The following is a 14,816-nucleotide window of genomic DNA, read 5'->3' as shown; positions in this document are numbered from 1 at the left end:
CAAAACAAAACACATCATCAAAATTTGCAAAACTACATCATCAGAATACATAATCAAAATTTGCAAAACTTGTTAATACTCTCAACAATATTATACTTCCACAACTCTTAGGAAAACTTGAAACATTCGAAGAACTACACACAACAACATACTACACAGCAGTGTAGTGGAATGGCTCCAAAATAGAGGTACTCATTAATAGAAACCCAAAACTGAGTAATGAAATGAGAAAACTGAAATGGCAGAAGAGATTGAGAAACAAAATTTAAACCACCTATTGGAGTATAAAATGGAAAGCCCAAGCAAAAAAAATTAAGAGAATAGTTAAGGAACTCCTAAGGAAATATAGGCTCCACACAAGATACAACCAAACTAACAAAAGCAATGAGAATTTATAGATACACTAAAACAAAAGCTCGGTGCATACACAGCCAGACAAAATGGATACATGAAATGAGGCAGATGAAGAAAACAGAATTCAGTTCCTAATCAGTTCAGGAACAATGAGAAAGGTTTATACAGGACATTGAATATAAATTTGATGCACCAAAATGTCACCAGTCCTAGCACAGAATTACCAATAAGCACAGAGAAGATGAACTTTTGGTCTAATATCTGGTCAAACAGGGCGAAGCACAATCAAGAAGCAAGCTGGATTAGGGAGGAAAAAGAACACACTCACACAAATGAAAACATGTAAACACCTGGAGATGCTAAAAGTGATTATAAAAAATACCCAGAACTGGAAAAGTGCCAGCAATGATAATATTAATAATTACTGGAATAAAAAACATACTTGGCTTCATCCATACATATTAATACATATCAACAATTTTCTTAAGAATCATGAAAAAATGCTCAAGTTACCTAACCTCTTACCTAAAGGAGAAATGTTAAATGACGCATCAAAATATCTTCCTATTACTTGTTCACAAACTGTATATAAAATTGTAATATCAAGTATCTCACAACTAATCAGCACTCACTTTGATGACCACAATATGCTCACAGAAGAGCAGAAAGGGTGCCAAAAGGGTACAAAAGGATGTAAAGAACAACTGATAATAGATTCTGTATTTCTAAATAAATCCTAGTGGAAAAGCAGAAATCTTTTTGCTATATGTAACTATATTGATTATCAAAAACCATTTGATTCTGTCTCACACTCATGGTTAATAAAATTCCTTTATATATATATATATATATATATATATATATATATAAATAACTCATCTCCTACCTTAGGCCATGAACTAACCCCAATGAGTTATTAACTTCAAACTTTCTGCATAATCACTCAAAGAATTAAACTGCATGTGCATGTAACAAGATCTGTATAACTCACCCCCTTCAACATTATGAACACACTTCGATTAACACTACCTAGGACAGGAGGAGGAGGAGGAATAACAGACTTTTTTTAAAAAATTACGTAACAGTCAGATAAAACCTCTAAGCATAAATTTTCATCCTAACAGGATTCAGACCTTATGCGAGCATATTCAATTCTGATAAGAAGCACACACCACTATGCTAAAATAAAAGCAGAGATAAATGAAGAAATTATCACTACAGAAGGAAAATGTGAACCAGTGGAAGAGCATGATCCTCCATGGAAGATACCCTCCCCCCCAACCTGAGCAGATTAGATGTTGACAAGGAAGCGTTGAATGCCTGGCTCAGAGTGGGAGACCTCTTCCCATAAAAGAGAGGTTCCTCGAGGCATGACCAGGTGGTTAAAGCAAAAAAAAACTCGAAAATACTTAATGAAAGACCAAAAAATTCAAGATGATAAATACAGAAAATGCCAAGAGAAACCAGAAACAATCCAACACATTACAGACTCCTGCAGTAGTTGAACTCAATCTATTTACCCAGGCACAATCAAGTGGCAAACGTCCACAATCAGAAGGCATGGGATCCAGGGAAGTTTGGCTAGGTGGATTCAAAATTGGTTTGCCTGCAGAAGGCAGAGGGTCATGATGGAGGGAGTATATTCAGATTGGAGGGTTGTGACTAGTGGTGTCCCACAAGGATCGGTTCTGGGACCTCTACTTTTCGTGATTTTTGTTAACAACCTGGATGTGGGGGTGGAAGGGTGGGTTGGCAAGTTTGCAGACGTCACAAAGATTGGTGGTGTTGTGGATAGTATAGAGGATTGTCTAAGATTGCAGAGAGACATTGATAGGATGCAGAAGTGGGCTGAGACGTGGCAGATGGAGTTCAACCCAGAGAAGTGTGAGGTGGTACACTTTGGAAGGACAAACTCCAAGGCAGAGTACAAAGTAAATGGCAGGATACTTGGAAGTGTGGAGGAGCAGAGGGATCTGGGAGTACATGTCCACAGATCCCTGAAAGTTGCCTCACAGGTAGATAGGGTAGCTAAGAAAGCTTATGGGGTGTTAGCTATCATAAATCGAGGGATAGAGTTTAAGAGTCAGATGCAGCTCTATAAAACTCTGGTTAGGCCACACTTGGAGTACTATGTCCAGTTCTGGTCGCCTCACTATAGGAAGGATGTGGAAGCATTGGAAAGGGTACAGAGGAGATTTACCAGGAAGCTGCCTGGTTTAGAGAGTATGGATTATGATCAGAGATTAAGGGAGCTAGGTCTTTACTCTCTGGAGAGAAGGAGGATGAGAGGAGACATGATAGAGGTATACAAGATATTAAGAGGAATAGACAGAGTGGACAGCCAGCACCTCTTCCCCAGGGCACCACTGCTCAATACAAGAGGACATGGCTTTAAGGTCAGGGGTGGGAAGTTCAAGGGGGATATTAGAGGAAGGTTTTTCACTCAGAAAGTGGTGGTGTGTGGAATGCAATGCCTGAGTCAGTGGTGGAGGCAGATACACTAGTGAAGTTTAAGAGACTACTAGACAGGTATATGGAAGAATTTAAGGTGGAGGGTTATATGGGAGGCAGGGTTTAAGGGTCGGCACAGCATTGTGGGCCGAAGGGCCAGTACTGTGCTGTATTGTTCTATGTTCTATATTCCTCGCATGAGTATAGTAATAAGTCAATTATAACTCACTTATAAGTCAATAGCATCATAACGTTTGGATATTAAACACACAGCGCATATTTTCCGCGTATGAACATATAAAATCATTGCAACAGACCAGTGAGAGGACAAGGTAAGGGCCGGAGGTCCCCGGTCGTAGTCCGACCGAGGAGGAGTGCGATAGGGAACGCGCCCCCCTTGCAGGTTGGTAGGATCTATCGGCCGACAAAACTGCTCTGCTACTTACGAAACGCCGAGCCGGAGTTAGGTCGTCTGGCACCGGGTTCCCACGGACATTCGGTGTGGTAAACGGGTTCAGAGGCGGCGCCCATCTGTCCGCGCTCGAGGCCGGCACCAACGGCACTTCCCGCCGGCCGGTTACCGGAGGCCAGCCGGCGATCCCTGGCGCGAGGGTGTCACTGCATTTCAGGCGACTGATGACCTCGCGCGCGCTCAAGTTCAACAGTGTACGTGACCGGGAATGAGGAAAGGTGCTGCTGACTCATAGCGTTGCCTTGCGGCCCGGCAGCACATGCTTCACGGCCCGGCGGTTGGGGACCGCTGACTTAATAAATCAAGTCACTTTTTATTGTCATTTCGACCGTAACTGCTGGTACAGTACACAGTAAAAATTAGACAAACTTTTGTTTTCGGAACCATGGTGTTACTTGTCGCAGTACAAAAACTAGACTGAACTACGTAAAAAAAAAACACAGAAAAAAACTACACTAGACTACAGACCTACCCAGGACTGCATAAAGTGCACAGAACAGTGCAGGCATTACAATAAATAATAAACAAGACAATATGGCAGTAAGGTGTCAGTCCAGGCTCTGGGTATTGAGGAGTCTGATAGCTTGGGGGAAGAAACCCTTACATAGTCTGGTCATGAGAGCCCGAATGCTTCGGTGCCTTTTCCCAGATGGCAGGAGGGAGAAAAGATTGTATGAGGGGTGTGTGGGGTCCTTCATAATGCTGTTTGCTTTGCGGATGCAGCATGTAGTGTAAATGTCTGTAATGGTGGGATGATCATTCCAAACACACGTAACATACAGAAATCAATAAGTGAACAACAGCAGAAATATGCTGAATTAAAAGAGGAAATTGAAAGACTTTGGAACATGAACAGGGTAAACATATCCCAATAGTAATATCTACAACTGGTGTCATCACAAAGTCACTACACAATAGCATTAAACAATTAGGTCTACACAGCAATATTTATGTAAATCTCCAGAAAGCCACAATACTAAACATCACTAGAATAGTCTGAAAGTTACTGAGCAATTGAGAAATGAGTGTGCTTAGCTGGCCCATACCTCAACTTTTACCAACTTGAGCTGACGAAAAAAAATCTATCTAAATAAATAAATAGATAGATAGATAAATCCATCGATCGATCGATCAATCAATCAATAAATCAAGCTAGGGACATGAGTTGAAAGTGAGTCCAAGGCTTGTGGAATCAGTTCAGTGTTGTTAAGACTTGGCCCAGATTGCTCTCAACTTTCCCTACCCATGTACGGGTCCAAGTGCCTTTTAAATATTGAAGTACCTGCCTTGGCCATTTCCTTTGGCAGCTCGTTCCATATACTGACACACACTCTGGGTGTAAGTGTTTAAAACTCCCTCCTCTCACCTTAAACCTATGCCTTCTAATTCATGATTCCCATCCGTGGTATAAAGACTCATCTGTTTGCAAGTTGTAACACAAAGCAGTGGTCCGATTGGACTTACTGCAGAATTACCAGCATAAATAAATGTCACTCTACGTCAGGAGAGCACTTGTGTGGTACCCTGCCACACAGACAATGAACCCAGAGGTGTTACCAATGCTTCACCCCGTTCTCTGAAAGAATGGAATGGACCTGGTCTACGAATGTCCTCACTGCTTGGGTGACGTGGTTGGCGTAACACTTTACAGTTCAGTTCCCACCACTGTTTGTGAGGAGTTTGTACGTTCTCTCCATGACAACGTGGGTTTTCTGGCTTCTGCCCACATTCCAAAGACGTAACAGTTAGGGTATGTAATCAGTGGGCATGCTATGTCGGCGCCACTCATGGGCTTGTCCCCGGCATGTCTTTGGACTGTGCTGGTTGTCAACACAGATGACGCATTTCACTGTATGTTTCAATGTACATGTGACAAATAAAGTTTATCTCTCCCTTATTTATTTGTTTATAAAGATACACTGTGGAACAGCTTATGCTGTTCGCCAACGTAAGACTCTAAAGGCACATGAGCAACATCATTGTCACCCAATGCTTTCTACAGCTCTCCAGCCCATGAGGCACCTCCTGTTGACGATGCCCCGGATGGAAGGGTGGGTTTCCTGTCCTATCAGATTCCTTCTTCTCCAGTCCTTGACCTTTCCCACCCACCTGGCTTCACCCATCACTCTCCTCCAGCACTGCATGTGCGTGTTACTCTGAGCTTTGAGCTCTCCAGAGGTAGAAGATAAAGACAGAGAAACAGCGACAACGAACCACCAGTCAATAAGATGTCAACTTGATGCACACGGAGATCCCAAACTTTTAAAAGGTGGGGCCTGAAATAGATCAAGGAATCATCGGTATGATCTTACAATGTGACAGGTTCCCCCTCCCCCCCCCAAACCCCACTGCCGAACATCAACTAACGACTAAGCAGAGTACAGAGCCACCTTATCAATCAAGCAGATTCAGAGGAGGCTCTGTTAAATTTTGCTTGGCATTTCCATCAACGTTCCTTTGAACATCAAGCCCACAATGGTATACTTACCTTCATCTTGTCAACTGCAGAATTCTGTATTTTTTACACATGTTATGCCACCTATTGATTTCAAGCTGTGAATGTTATTACAGCAGGCAGGGTGTATTCATGAATAGTGTGGGTGACTAATGCAGTCAGTCCTCCAGCAGTTTCTACTTCACAAATCAGGTTTATTATCACTGAAATATATCGTGAAATTTGCTATTTTGCAGCAACAGTACATAAAATTACTATAGTAATGTGCGAAGTCTTAGACACCCCAGCTGCCTAAAAAAACTGTACATAAAAATATTGTATTTTATAGTATGAAAGTATTATAAATTACAATAAGTATATATATCTATCCATCTCTATAAATCTGTCTATTTAACTATCTGTATCTATCTATATTTATCTATCATATCTATAAATATGTATTTATCTATCTGTATCTATTTATCTATATTTATCTATCTACCTATATATTATGTGTATAATACCGTGCAAGTCTTATGTACATAATATACAGCATTTGCACCCTCTCCAAAGCCCAAACACCCTTCCTACAGTGAGGTGACCAGACTGTTCACAATACTCCAGATATGGCCTATAAAGAGTGTAACCTCGTCTTACCCCTTTTGAAGGTATTTTCTTTTAACCCTTTGTTTCAGGTGCAACAGGAGGTGGCATCTCCGTAGGAAGCCATATGGGAAATGGAAGGAGCTGAAGATGGTCAGCGCTCACAGAGCAATCTGACTGCGAATGCATCTTTTCAGAACCAAGATGACATGAACCACGTAATGGTCACCTCACTGCTGGGAGCTGCGCTCAGCACTATCTGCACCTTTGGCGTGGCGGGCAACGTCTACACCCTGGTGGTCACCACTCACTGCATGAGGTCCACCAGCTCCATGTACGTCTACGTCATGAACCTCACTCTGGCTGGCCTGCTCTACCTGTTCGCCATCCCTTTTGTGGTGTGCGCCTACTTTGCCAAGGACTGGTACTTTGAGGAGGTCGGCCGCAGGGTCCTCTTCAGCCTCGACTTCCTGACCATGCACGCCAGCATCTTCATCCTCACCATCATGAGCGTGGGCAGTGGTGTTGCCACTGGATGCCAGGCTCTCAAGGGTGTGCAGGAAGGTAGTCGCTGCCATCGTCTGGCTGTTGTCCTGCCTTCTAAGCCTCCCCATGACGATCATGATCCACCTAAGAGTAGGTCCTGAGCCAGCTGGGACACCAAAGAGGATCTGCTATTCATCCTGGCAAGGTCTACCTCACTGTTCTATTCAACACCAGCATCCTGGCTCCAGGTATTGTCATTGGATATCTGTACATCCGACTGGCACAGGTCTACTTGGTCTCAGGTAGGATGAAAGCAGAGAGGAGGAATGTTAAGCTGAAGCAGAAGGTTTTGTACATGATCTTCAGCATCGTCTTGGCGTTCTGGGCCTGCTTTGCTCCCTTCTGGATGTGGCAGCTGGTGAAGCTGTACAGCCACGGGTCGCTGAGGCTGACGCCGGTGTCCCACGCCTACGTCAATTTCTCCGTGACCTGCCTGACCTACAGCAACAGTTGCATCAACCCGTTCCTCTACACCCTGCTCAGCAGGAGAGTTCGGCGCAGCGCCGGCCGAGCTCAGGGCCTCAGGTCACTGTGCGGAGAGGGCAGAGGGAAAGTCAGGGGACCGAGCGCTCGGCTGTGCTTGAGAGTAAGCAAAGAGGGACCTGATATTTGAAGGCAGTGCTTAGGTGGTTTAATGTCGAATCCTTTGCTTGTATCTTCGGAAACAGCTCAATCTCTATCTTCGGTTTTTCCCTTTCAGGGTTCTTTTGAAGACCCTGACTTGGAAGTTACACGGTGACTGCGGTTCTTCGCGGGAATGGGACCCACTCTCAGGGTTTCATGACCGGCTGTTGTCGTTCGGCCCAAGAGTCCGGCTCGGATTCAGAAGCCTGGGATCTCAGGGCTCTGGAGACGGGCGGATCGAGGGTCGGTGTCGCTACAGGAGACCCGTGTGTCGTCAGGGGAGTCGGGATATCTCCGGCCGTGTGCCCAGATCTTTGAGCACGGAGCACGAAAAGAAGTGACGTTACAGAGTTTTAACATCGTAAACCAACGAGCTGTTTGTTTTGTCTCTCCGCTCGCTGTGAAACAGAGACATCTCTTTCTCCCTTATTAGGGAGAGAGAGAGAGCACCTGGGGTATGTCAAATACTGGGTGAAATGCGAAGTCCTTGGGGTAACTGCAAGTCTGTATCTTTGCTGTTGCTTTGCTCATGCTTGAGTGCTCAGTAGCGGGTGCCGATGCTTTTTTTTGCCGGTGGGTGGCGGGAGATTGTTGCTCGCTGCCCTTACGCATGGGATGGGGAAGCTGGGGGGGGGGGGAGACTTTGGGGTTCTCACTATTAACTGTCGTTCATTCTTTGGGGCACACTGTTTTTGTGGACGGTTGCAAAGAAAAAGCATTTCAGGGTGTATATTGTATACATTTCTCTGACATTAAATTGTACCTTTGAACCTTTAATGGACTGGCTTGGAACCGCGAGTAACTACTGGACTTTTTATACTTGCATTTAGAGACACAGTGTGGAGAAGGTCCTTGCTGCCCCAGCAACCCCTGGCCTAATCACAGGACAATTTACAATGACCAATTAGCCTACCAATCGATACATCTTTGGACTTTGGCAGGAAACTGAAGCACCCGGAGAAAACCAACGCATTCCACAAATCCCTCACAGATGACATTGGAATTGAACTCTGAACTCCGACACCCTGAGATGTAGTGTTGTCACACTGACCGCTACGTTACCATGGCACCCACAGTGCAAAGGATTTCTTCATCCCTAAGATAAAACGTGACGAGAGTTGAGTGAGCCTCCCTTCCACACATAACTCTCCCCCACTAATCCTCTACCAAAGGCCATTCAGCCAGTCCAACTATTCTATCAGGTCACAGCTGATCCCACTCTGCTTATCTTGGCAACACTGAAGCTTTCTGCCAACCAAACTAAACCTCAGTCTCAGTTTTCAAGACTTGTACCTGATCCCTCTAATTTGGGGAAGAAGCTGATGGGTTTGGATGGAGCGGTGGTGCTCAACAAAGTGGTCCCCCAACTTTCGACAGGATTTTACAGAGCACAGTAGCATTTTACTCTGTACACAGTGGTGTAGCAGCTGGCGTAACACTTTACAGTGTGTTTGGAGTTCAATTCCCGCTGCTGCCTGTACGTTCTCCCCATGACTGCCTGGGTTTTATATTTCTAATTAATTTAGATCACTTTGTAGGGATCTGATTTCACTTTGACACAAAAGAGACTTTTTCTGTTGATTAGTGTCAAAAACACCAAATTAAATCCACATGAAAACTTACAAGGAGAGGTGAATACTTTTTATTGGCACTGCATGTCGGTGCTGGAAGTGATATTTGTGGGCTGTCCCCAGAACAATCTTGGACTGCGTTGGTCGCCCATACAAAAGACACATTTCACTAACTCAAGAGCTTCTGCAGATGCTGGAAGCCCAGATGAACGCTCACAAAATTGCTGCAGGAATTCAGCAGGTCAGGCAGCATCTGTGGAGGGGAATAAACTCTCAACATTTCAGGATGAGATCTTCTATCCAGACTGGAAGGGAAATGGTAAAAAGACAGACGTTTTGATATTATGTGACATATAAAGATAATCTTAATCTTTTAGTGGGATTTAGACCAGTAAATGGGTTAGTGTCCAGTAAGTGGGTTAGTGACTAGTAATGGGTTAATGACGAGTAATGGGTTAGTGACTAGTAAATGGTTTAATGACTTGCAAATGGGTTAGTGACTGGTAAATGGGTTAGTGACTAGTAATGGGTTAATGATGAGTAACGGGATAGTGACTAGTAAATGGGTTAATAACTTGCAAATGGGTTAGTGACTGGTAAATGGGTTAGTGACTAGTAATGGGTTAATGACTAGTAATGGGTTAATGACTAGTAAATGGGTTCAAGCTGCTCAGTAAGGAATGAGATTGAGATGGACTGTTGGTTTAGGGAATTTTTACAAAACAAAATGGAATCTGGAAAATGCTGCCTGAATTGACGATGTAGCAGATTCAGAGAAATGTTTAAAAGAGATCTCGATAAGTACAGAGAGCGATGATCACGCAAGCTGAGCGGAGTGAATCAGAGGTTTGACTCTGACCTGCAGGAAGTTTGCAGATCCTCCCCATGACCAACCAATCCACCCCCCCCCCCCCCCGCATGTTTCCCCCACAAACGCATAGTTGGTGGATAATTTGACAATTATAAATTTGCCATTGAGTGGGAGAATCAGAAGGGGACTAATGGGAAAATGTGAGAGAACGGGTTGTGGAGTAGCAAGTGGTGGGGGCGGACGGAACTGAGCAGAGAAGATTTTGGAAACACTCAGTCAGTCGGACAGCGTCTAGGGAAGGAGAAACAGATCTAAGAAGCATCATCAGAGCTGAGAAAGAGGGAGTATGGCTCAGTCCCGTGGTAGGGAAGGGACTAGTGGGATTACTCCAAGAGCTAGAACAGAAAACATAGACACAGAACAGTATGCACAGGAACAGTCCCTTCAGCTCACAATGTTGTGCTGAATTAATTCAAAGTTCAAACTTCAAAACAAATTTTATTATCGAAGTACATATATGTCACCACATACAACCCTGAGATTCATTTTCCTGCGGGCATACTCAGCAAATCTATAGAACAGTAACTGTAAACAGGATCAACCAGAGTGCAGAAGATAACAAACTGTGCAAATGCAAATATAAATAAATAGCAATAAATAACAAGAACATGAGATAATGAGATAAAATGAGGTCATTGGTTGTGGGAACACCTCTAAGGATGGGCAAGTGAGTGTAGTTAACCCCTTTTGTTCAAGAGCCTGATGATTGAGGGGTAGGAACTAATGACAGCTAATCCCTTCTTCCGGCATATCCCTCCATTCTCCGAATATTCATGTGCTTGTCAAGGACTCTCTTAAGCATGTCTGTCAAATCTACCTCCAAAACTACCCCTGCAGTGCATTCGAGGCAATCACCATTGCCCATGTAACAAATCTGCCCCACACATCCCTTTTGAACTCCTCCCCACCCCCCGCTTTAAATGTGTGACACCTGATTTCGGACATTCTGATCCTGGTAAAAAGAAACCGGCTGCCTATCAAACCTACAGCTCTTGTAACTTTATTACCTTGTGTCAGGTCTCCTCTCAATCACGGCCACTCCAGGGAAAACTGGGCAATCCAGATTAATTTATTTATCATGTGTACATCAAAACATACAGTGAAACGTGCTATTTGCATAAACAACCAACACAACCCAAGGATGCGCTGGGGGCAGCCCACAAGCGGCACCATCTGTTCCGGCGTCAACATAGTCTGCTCACGGAACAACACAAACAATAACACAACAACAACCAGAAAACAAGATCAGTCCTCAGACAGACAGGCTCACAACCGCAGAACTGGCCGTCTCTGGGCTTTAGTCCTTTGTCTGGACTCAGAGACATCGGGGCTCCAAAATGCTAATACAGCAGCTTCAATCATCGGCCCTCGAATTCTGGAATCAGTGTCTTCCATCTTTGACCTTCAAGCTTCAGTCTTTGAAATCGACCCCCAGGACTCACCAATCAAGGGAGTTAGAACTCCAGGCCTCAAACTCCTGATTCACACCGACCTCCAACCCAGGACTTTGACATGCTGTAAGGGAAGAATGCACCCCCTCCCCAAACCGACCTAGATTGACAGACACCCAGTCCATCTCCCCTTATAACACACGCCCTCTAATCCAGTCGGCATCCTGAAGAACCTCTTCTGTAAGACCATGAAACACAGGAGCAGAGTCAGGCCATTCACTCCATCGAGTCGGCTCTGCCATTCGGCCCTGGCTAACTTACAATTCCTCCCAATACAATTCTCCCCTTAACCTTTGACACCCTTACTACACAAGAACCTGTAAATATACCCAATGACCTGGCCTCCACAGCTGTCTGTTTTCAACATTTCTCAGTACTTTTATTATCAAAGTATGCATACGGAATATATATCTGAGATTTGTCCTCCCACGAAACAAAGATTCATCTCCTTCTGACTAAAGAAATTCCTCTTCATTTCTTTTTAAAGGAATCTCCTTCTATTCTGAGGCTGTACCCTCTCTCTGGTCCTAGACTACAGGAAACTATAGGAAATGTCCTCTCTATATCCACTCTATTGTGGCTTCTCAATCTTCAATAGGTTCCAATTAGATAAGATTCCTTAAGGTAATCATAAGCAATGAGGTGGGGTAGTGAGATAACCCCTCACTTCCTATTAAATACCCCCAGTGGCGGGCATCTCAAATCGCCTCTGACAACCAAGTCCAGCTCCTGGCCTTCACATAAGGCTTAGCTGCTAAGCCTGGCAGAATCCTTTCCACTAACTAGAGAAGGGGCAAAGGCGGGTTACTGGTGCCTTAAAACCAGTCACTTCGGGCAGATGGGGCTCGTCAGCTGTGGTTGGCCATCTCATCTAGGAGATCTCAAAACTCCGCTGCCTTACGGTTACACCCACCCATGGGGAAGGCTTTGGGAGTAAACCCCGAGGGAAAAATCCAGAGCTGGCGTCCCAAAGGTGCTGGTGCCAAAACATATCAGTCTCTGCAGTTCATTTGGATTCATCAGCTGTGTGGAGAGGGGAGCCTAGTGCATGGGCAACAGCTTGCCCTCCATATCAGACTTCCCTGGCTTGCAAAGCACCAACAATATAGACAGCTTGGATGCATGGTTGGTCATGACCAATGGAGGGCCTCAATTAGATCCCCCCCCCACCTCCATTCTTCTAAACTCCAGCGAGTTCAAGCCCAGAGCCATCAGACACTTCTCATAATTCATCCTTTCATTCCCAGCCTCTCCAAGACCAACAGACGCAAAATGCTGGAGAAACTCAGCGGGTCGGGCAGCATCAATGGATAAAAAAGTACAGTCGACGTGTCGGCCGAAACCCTTCTGCGGGACTGAGGTAAAAAAAATGCTGGAGAGTAGATTTAAAAGGTGGGGAGAGGGAAGAAGGAAAATCCAGCTGATAGGTGTAAGGAAGTAAAGAGCTGGGAAGTTGATTGGTGAGAGAGACAGAAGGCTAAGGAAGAAAGAAAAGGGTGGAGGGAGGAGTGGGAGTCCATGGGTGGGCAAGGAGATAAGGTGAGGGAGGGAAAAGGGGATGGGAAATGGTGACGGTGGGGGGCATTACCGGAAATTTGAGAAATCAGTGTTCATATTGAGGTTGGAGGCTGCCCAAACTTCCTTTAATGGGGTGACCAGAATTGAATTCAGTACTCCACCCGCCCCTGGCTTTGACCCAGTTGGACCAACAGCTAAGGAAGTATGAGGTGGATTTGAATCAGTCTCACTGAGCTGATCAGGCTGAGTGATCTCCTCCCAGGCTATTCTCAGCTGTGGTGAGACTCTTGGCTGCAGCGTTATACCAACACGGAAATGATGCCTCAGCAGGTCTCGCAAGGCGCCGGTGACTGGGTGCAAGGGGCTGAGGTGTGACCGCGGCTGTGCACAGTGCTCTGGGTGAACGCCCGTTCAGGAAGTCCATGTTGCCTTAGCTGGGGCCAGCCGTCTGTGGCCGTGCAACGCTTCCAGGGCTCCTCGCCAGTAAAAGAAAGATCTGAAGGCACGGGCAGGAAGCAGAAAATGACACGCTCTGCTCAGCGCGAGTCGAGACTGAGGGAAGTGTTTTTTTTTCTCTCTCTCTCTCTCTCAGCCCGCTTCGTCTGGAGTTGTGACAGGCTGGTGTAGACAGCAGTTGTTAAACGGTTTCCCCACAAAATGTGGTCACCAAGGGAAATATAGATTACCCTCAGTTTGTGCTTAAAAATTTGAGATAGGACCTTAAGACATAGGAGCATAATGTCGCACGGCCACAGACAGCCGGCCATTCAGCCCATCGAGTCTACGCCTGCATTCGATTATGCCTTATTTATTAGCCTCAACCCCATTCTCCTACCTTCTCCCTATGATCTTTGACACCCTTACTAATCAAAAACCTTTCAATCTCTGCTTTAAATATAGCCAATGACTTGGCCTCCACAGCCTCTGTGGACTTCCACAAGTTTACTACCCTCCAGCTAAAGAATTCCTCCTAATCCCCATTCTAAATGGATGCCCCGCTATTTTGAGGCTGTACCCTCTAGTCCTGGACTCCTGGAAGGAAGGAGGCAGCAGAAATTATAGACCAGTTCGCCCGACCTCAGTGGTGGAAGATTTTGGAGTGTATTGTTAAAGATGAGATTATGGAGTTCTTGGTGACACAGGACAAGATAGGACAAAGTCAGTATGCTTCCCTTAAGGGAAACTTTTGCCTGACAAACATGTAATGAGATTACAAGTAAGATAGATAAAGGGATATTGTATATTTCAATTTTCAGAAGGCCTTTGACAAGGTGCTATAGGTGAGGCTGCTGACCAAGTTAAGAGCCCATGGTATTACAGGAAAGTTACTGGCATGGTTCGAGCATTGGCTGATTGGTAGGAGGAAGCAAGTGGAAATAAAAGAATCCTTTTCTGGTTGGCTGCCAGTGGCAATTGGTGGTCTGGTGTTGGGATCGCTTTTTATGCCGTATATCAATGATTCAGATGATGGAATAGATGCTTTTGTTGCCAAGTTTACAGATAATATGAAGATTTTAAAGACTTTTACCTTAAGTTGTATCAGTCTGACTCTTCTTCAGATGATACCTGTATGAATGCTTTTTTCAGTAATATCAACATTCCTACATTGTCTGCTGATAGCCTAACACAGCTTAATCAGCCTATTTCCAATGAAGAAGTGGCTGAGGCTATACGTGCTTTACATTCTGGTAAGACCCCAGGACCTGATGGTTTTCCTGGGGAGTTTTATAAAACTTTCACTACGTTACTTACACCTTATTTATCCTCTGTTTTATCAGAGTCCTTTAAATCAGGTAAACTCCCTCAATCTTTTTATGAAGCTTTTATTTCTCTTATTCTTCAAAAAAATTAAAATCCAGATGAATGTTCTTCATACAGACTGATTTCTTTATTAAATGCTGATGCAAAAATTTTATCCCAA

The 14,816-nt window shown here is 44.6% G+C and overlaps 1 pseudogene; it reads left to right on the top strand.

The window, feature by feature from the left end:
• Positions 1–6,448: 6,448 nt before the first annotated feature.
• Positions 6,449–7,466, top strand: LOC132382733 (urotensin-2 receptor-like; annotated as a pseudogene).
• The last annotated feature ends 7,350 nt before the right edge of the window (positions 7,467–14,816 follow it).

This window comes from Hypanus sabinus, chromosome 29, assembly GCF_030144855.1.
Source record: "Hypanus sabinus isolate sHypSab1 chromosome 29, sHypSab1.hap1, whole genome shotgun sequence".
Taxonomy (NCBI): Eukaryota; Metazoa; Chordata; class Chondrichthyes; order Myliobatiformes; family Dasyatidae; genus Hypanus; species Hypanus sabinus.
The sequence above is the reverse complement of the archived record's forward strand: the minus strand, read 5'-3'. Positions and strand labels throughout refer to the sequence as shown.